The 6659-nt window shown below is 43.7% G+C and overlaps 1 pseudogene; it reads left to right on the forward strand.

Annotated features, from left to right (window-relative positions):
- Nucleotides 1-214: 214 nt before the first annotated feature.
- LOC138812322 (tubulin beta-2 chain-like) lies at nt 215-5933 on the forward strand (annotated as a pseudogene).
- The last annotated feature ends 726 nt before the right edge of the window (nt 5934-6659 follow it).

Raw genomic sequence — 6659 nt, forward strand, 5'->3', positions numbered from 1 at the left:
TGCAATGGGAAAGTGCGTGCCTTACATGCATGATGTCCTGGTTTCCATCTAAAGCATTGGAGAAAAAAATGAGAAAACATGGAAAAACCGCCCAGAGTTATCAGAGCATAAAAAGAGCATGTCTGTGCAATGGAGGCAAAGTCTCTCTCCCATAGAAGTTCTCTTTTACTTTGGCCTTGAGCAGTCCTGTGTGCAGGCTCCTTGACATCATATCATGGCCCATCGCCCCTGGAACAATGAACACTGTGATGAGGTGACTATACCCCAGAGGTAGGTACCAAAATTATAACTTACTCAGAAGGACTAAAGAATGCATAAAGATCTTGGGTTGGCTTTGTGGAGCTTCTGACTAGGCCTGGGGAGTGATATGACCTGCAGACTGTCCAATGGTCTTGAGAGACATATAGTTCATTCCTAAAGACACCTCATTAATACCTACATAACCCACACCAACTAGTGCCTTCCCTCCCATGGGCCTTTCCTGTCTAGCAAGGGTTCTGATGGTCTTTTCCTTCAATAAAGTTATGCTGTCTTACCTCTTCCTTTTTGTCTGTAGACTCTTTCCTCAAACAAAGGAGACAAAGGACCTGATCCAGGTGTTACATTTTATTTTTCTTGTCAGTCGAAAGGCTTGAACTCAGGACCTAGACACTGTCCCTCAAGGCTAGTGCTTTTGCACTTTGAGCCACAGGACCACTTCTGGTTTTCTGGTGGTTAATTGGAGATAAGTCTCAAACTTTTCTGCCTAGGCTGGATTGAAACTCTGAAGTTCAGACCTCAGCGTCCTAAATAGCTAGGATTACAGGTGTGTGAGCCACCAGTGCTGGACAAATGGTTGTGTGTGTGTGTGTGTGTGTGTGTGTGTGTGTGTGTGTGTGTGTGTGTGTGTGTGTTGGTCGTAAGGCTTAAATTAATGCATAAACATTGATTTGGATTTTTTTTTTGCTGAAGATTAGTGCTCTACCACTTCAGTCATAGTTCTACTTCGGGATTTTTGGTGGTTAATTAGGGATAAGAATCTCACTGAATTTTCTTGCCTGGACTGGCCTTGAACTTAGATCCTCAGATCTTAGTCTGCTGAGTATCAAGAAATACCAGCTAGAGCCACCATCACTACAGCTGAATATTCTATTTTATTCCATTCTCTGCTAACTCATGATAAAGAGGCTCTCTCCTAAATTCCCATAGATTTTAGAGTGCTGTGTGGAATACCAGCTATACACAAGTAATGAAAGCTGAAAATCTCAATGGGAAAATGGTGCCCTTCTATGGATATTCTGCATCATTCACTATAGTACTGAGCAGTCCCATATGCAGACACTATACATCCCATCACCATGGCACTGAGCAGTCTTGTGAACAGAGCCATAGACATTGGATCAATATGGCCCTGAGCAGTCCTGTGTGTAGACCCCAAAGATATCAAATAACCATGACCTTGATAGTTAAGCATGTGACCCCTACATTAGGATAAAAACCCAACAGTGAAGACTTTCATAGGGGAGGCTGGACGTGAGGGAAGTGTTTATTAGAGGAAAGTGGCTGCTAAAAGATCTGAAGTGGGTGGGTGACATGATGGAGTAGGGTCTTGGAAAGCCTCTACTGAGAGGTATGTGGCCATGGTGTCTTCAAGGAGCAGATGTGTCAGTGTTAGGGAAGAAATGACTAAAAGAAGGATTCAGCTTGTTTCCCCTGTGGTCTATGGAATTCATTTGCTAGGAACAATCAGGATATAATCTGTGTATGAGAAACAAAGGTTTCACCTATCATCCACTCAATGCATGGAGATGAGACTCTGGTCCAGGGAAACCTTGTGCTGAGTGGCTGACATCACTAAGTCACACATCTGTGAGTACCCATCATGTTTGCAGACTCAACACCTAGGTATACCATGTATGATTGGAACAAACGCATTCCCGGTGTGTCCCTTGGGCACTGATGATACTCTAGCACAGGTTTGGTGGCAACACAAAAAGGGCTCAAGATGAAAGCATTCAGGATCCACCAGCTTTGGTGCTCAGGAAGCAGAAAAAAGTTCTGTTTTGAAGCAGGCCATCATGTTGATACTGAAAACCTAATAACTGAATCACATCTTTTGTCTCTATGATCTCAAAGAATGAGTTCATGGATGCAGAGGGAAGAATAAAACAGCAATGATTTATTGAAGAAGAGAATATCAAATGTCTTGCTAGACAGGAGGGGTCCTAAGGGAAGGTACTTACTGGGATGCTTTGTACAGGGTTTAATTGTCTGTAGGAGAGAGCTATATGACTCTCAAGGTCATAGGACAGTCTGTGGCCATATCCATCCCAGACCCAATCAGAGATGTCACACAGCTTGTATGAGATATCTGCATCCTTTAGCCCTTTTAATGGATGTCTGGTCCAGCAGACACCTGTGAGGCTCAATCAGGTCACTGTTCACATGGAAGTCTACTAGTGGCTCAATTGATAGAGCTTCTCTTCTAGCTTTGTGTTGTGTTGTGGTGCGTGTGTGTGTGTGTGTGTGTGTGTGTGTGTGTGTGTGTGTGTGTGTGTGTGTGCGTGTGTGTGGTTAATTGGAAATAAGAGTTCCAAGTACATTCCTTCCCTTCTGAGCCAACACTGAAGCATGATCCTCAGATCTCAGCCTCCTGATTAGCTAGGATTATAGATTTGATCCATAAACAAAGGGCTGAAAAAATAGTCTTTTAATAAGTTCATAAGTTCATTTAAAGAAGTATGAAAACAGCACCATTACTTAAAATTCAATCACCCCTCAGTATCCTCATGGAATGGGCTCGAGGACCCCCACCAATAACAACATCTTCACACACTCAAGTTCTTTATATAAAATAGTATTTGTATAGAACCTACAAATAATCTGCCACACACATTCAAGTGTCTCTACATGACATCATACTTAATAACAGGTACATGCTATGTAGCCAGTGGATTTACTATAGAGTACAGTACAAGTATATGAGAAGAAAATAGTGTATAATTATTTCCCTTGACAAGCCACATTTGGTGGAATCTACAGTGTTGGAATGTGCAGAGACAATAGCAGGTGAATTAAAGGTGAACCTGAAGATGAAAACTGGCAGGAATGGAGACGAGAAAAATGCGAGGAGGTGGAGAAAGAATGGGTTAAGGCCTGAGGCATTTGGAACTGGAGAAGAAGAGCCAGTGGCCCAATTAACAGTACTGGGGAAGGAAAAGGGATGAAGAGGAAGGATTAGTTCACATATATTTGTTCTTATCCTATCAAGATTTATTTAGCTTCCTTCAGAATTGAAGTTCTAAGAGAATTATCAGAATTCTCAAGTCCATTCATTACTAAGTCAGAAATGGATTTCATCTCACAACAAGATGGTAATCACAAAAATATTCAACATCTCCATGGAAGTTTTAAAGGGTAATATCAATCAATGACTTGAATTACCTTGGCAAGGAAGACACCTGTAAGGATTTATGGGTGAGTAACTTTAAAAAACTCCAACAATGACAACTGGCTCTTAACAGCCCAACACTCATCATGAAGCAATGAGCTTTTCCTTCAATGTTGTCTTTTCCATTTTTTTTTTGTGAAGCAAGATTACCATATTGTTCCTCTGTAATTTGAGAGACAGTGTCAAGAAAGAGAATGCATAAGTTTGAATCACCTCTTGATGACAAGAAAGCTGAAGCAATTTGATTGTCTCATGACTGTCTCATTGGCCAAGGGGCAAAAAGGGTAGTCACAGTTGAGAGGCATTTTCCATCCACCTTCCAAATGCATTTCTACTTTCTTCTGCCTGTTCTGAATCCACATAAGCTAGCTTATATTGACTGCATCAGTAAAGACTGACTAGCCCTGGAGGATTGGCAGGGATGGGATGGTGTGCAAAAGGCGGAAGTGACCAGGAGGCCTGAAAAGAAGGGAGGGCTGAAGTGAGAGAACCACTGCTAATCTCCTCTTCAAAAAATCCCTCAATGGCTGAACCAATCTTTTCTGTTTCCATGTCTCAAATGCTGTAATTTCTGTAATGAATGCTGAGAGTCACTCAGAATCATAAGCTCTGCCCCTAAGTTTCTTGTCAATTATAGGCCTAAGTCAACTCTTGTCTCCACAGGCAAAAAATATGTTCCTCGGGCCATCATGGTGGACCTAGAGCCGGGAACCTTAGACTCAGTGAGATCAGGACCATTTGGCCAGAGCTTCAGGCCAGACAACTTCATATTTGGTATGTCATCATGGTCTATGGGTCCTAACATCCAGGCACTCCAGTGCTGGGCTGAGCCTTTATACACCTAGATATTGTCCTCACCTAACCCACCTATTCCAGTCCACTGGAGTCATGCCCCTGGCCACTCAGACAGCTCAGATCAGTGCAACTCTTCAAGCCCTCCATGACAAAGAAGCCTCTGAAGGGAAAGATCAGCAATCAGGGAAAGCCTCCAACAAGGTTTCAGCACTGCTGGTCATTTCAAAGGCCCGGCAATAACAGAGAACTACTTCAGGACACCAGAAATCAAAGCATAGCTATGTGTGAGCAAGGTGCAGACAAGTGCTTGCAGCTTAGCTTTCCTATGATCACAATGTGCTCCTGTCCCTCCTGTGAAACTAATTACATTTCCAGTATTGAGGCAGGCTCTGTTCTTCATTTCTACAAGTAGTTGATTTGGGTTAAAATGTATCTTCCTCCACATTGTCTTTATTTCTTTAGAACCTGGGTGATTTGTAGGGTCCCAGATACAATGAAAACATTTCCTTTATTTCACCAAAGTTATCTAAATTAAAAGCAAAGGTTGGCTCAGAAGAGTCCTGTTGTCTTCACAATGCAAATGGCACAGTAAATATTCTTGGAGTGTGTGTCCCATCATGGCTTGTGTCTGATAGGCCAGAGCGGGGCAACCAATAACTGGACCAAGGGCTACTACACAGAGGAAGCTGAGCTGGTGGAGCCGGTACTGGATGTGGTGAGGCGGAAGTCAGAAAGGTGTGACTGTCTACAGGGTTTCTAGCTGGCCCACTCTTTGGGAGGTGGCACCGGGTCAAGCATGGGCACCCTGATTCTCAACAATATTCAACAGGGGTACCCAAACCACACCATGAACACCTTCAGTGTCATGCCCTCCCCAAAGGTGTCAAACACAGTGCTGGAACCCTACAACGCGATCTTCTCTGTCCACCAGCTGGTGGAAAATGCAGATAAAACTTTTTGTATCGACAACAAGGCCCTGTACAACATCTGCTTCTGTAACTTGAAGCTGCCCACGCCCAACTATGGCGACCTGAACCACCTGGTGTCAGGCACCAACAGCGGGGTTACCATCTGCCTGTGCTTCCCTGGCCAGCTGAATGCAGACCTGCACAAGCTGGCCTTGAATATGGTGCTCTTTCCCGCCTGCACTTCTTCATGCCTGGCTTTGTGCCCCTGGCCAGCCGTGCCAGTCAGCAGTACCATGCTCTCTCAGTGCGCGAGCTTCACCCAGCAGATATTTGACCCTAAGAACTTGATGGTCACCTGTGATCTCCGCCATGGCTGCTACCTGACAGCGGCTGCCATCTTCCAAGGCTGCATGTCCATGAAGAGGTGAATGAACAGATGCTCAACATGCAGAACAAGAACAGCAGCTACGTTGGAGACTGGATCCCCAACAATGTGAAGACGGCTGTGTGTGACATCCCCCCTTCCCTTCCCCCCCACCCCACCCCCACATAGACTCACGATGTCGGCCACCTTCATCTGCAACAACATAGCCATCTAGGATCCCTTCAAGTGCATCTCAGAGCAGTTCAGTGCCATGTTCCAGTGCAATGCATTCTTGCACTGGTACATAGGTGAGGGCATAGATGAGATGGAGTTCACTGAAGCTGAGAGCAATATCAATGACCTGGTGTCCAAGTACCAGCAGTGCCAAGATGACACTGCTGATGAACAGGGGGAATTTGAAGAAGACTTGGTGTAGGAACTAGTTTAAGACTTCCCATTGCTAGCAGTGCAACAGGAGTGTCAGAGCCTGCCTACTTCTCAAATTAATGGTGCTTTCCTGAGCTCCTGTTGTCCTGGAGTGGGATCCTTGCTGTGTATCATTATGCACAGCCTTTCCTGTCAGAAACTCACTGGTGGTGAATGTAAAAATACAGATTTCTTTTAAATATAATTGTATGAAAGCCTTATTTATATAAATAAAGAAGTATACATTTTATACTCTTAGCCCTTATTCTTCTTAAGAATCCCTTTTATTCTTTCAACGTATTTGAAATATAAAGGTGGCCAGCAGGATTTAATCTTAGCAATGTAGGACTGGTGCTCAAGAGGAGTTTCAAATTCATGGTATTCCCGCTATTTTGAAGAGGAGTATGGCAAATGCCAATATTTTTTATTTTCCCTGGCCCAGTTTTAAAGTTAGCAATCTCTCAATAGCATGCCAGTAGCAAAAATGCAGTTTGAAGAGAAAGAAAACTAAAACTAGATGTTACAATTTTCCTAGTACCAATTTGATGTTTGGAGTACTGACAGGATTGACATTCAAGGCTTGTCTGGGCACTGAGGTAGCAGGGCCTCTTCCTCCTTTATTCTGACACAGGACTGGCTATACCTGCCACCCATTACACATTCCTCTTTGGGAATGGAACCACAAAAGGCAGTTATGAATACTGGCCATTACAGATCTACTTCTCCTTCACAGAAT

This window comes from Dipodomys merriami, unplaced genomic scaffold (genome assembly GCF_024711535.1).
Source record: "Dipodomys merriami isolate MVZ:Mamm:240054 unplaced genomic scaffold, mDipMer1.0.p SCAF_561, whole genome shotgun sequence".
NCBI lineage: Eukaryota > Metazoa > Chordata > Mammalia > Rodentia > Heteromyidae > Dipodomys > Dipodomys merriami.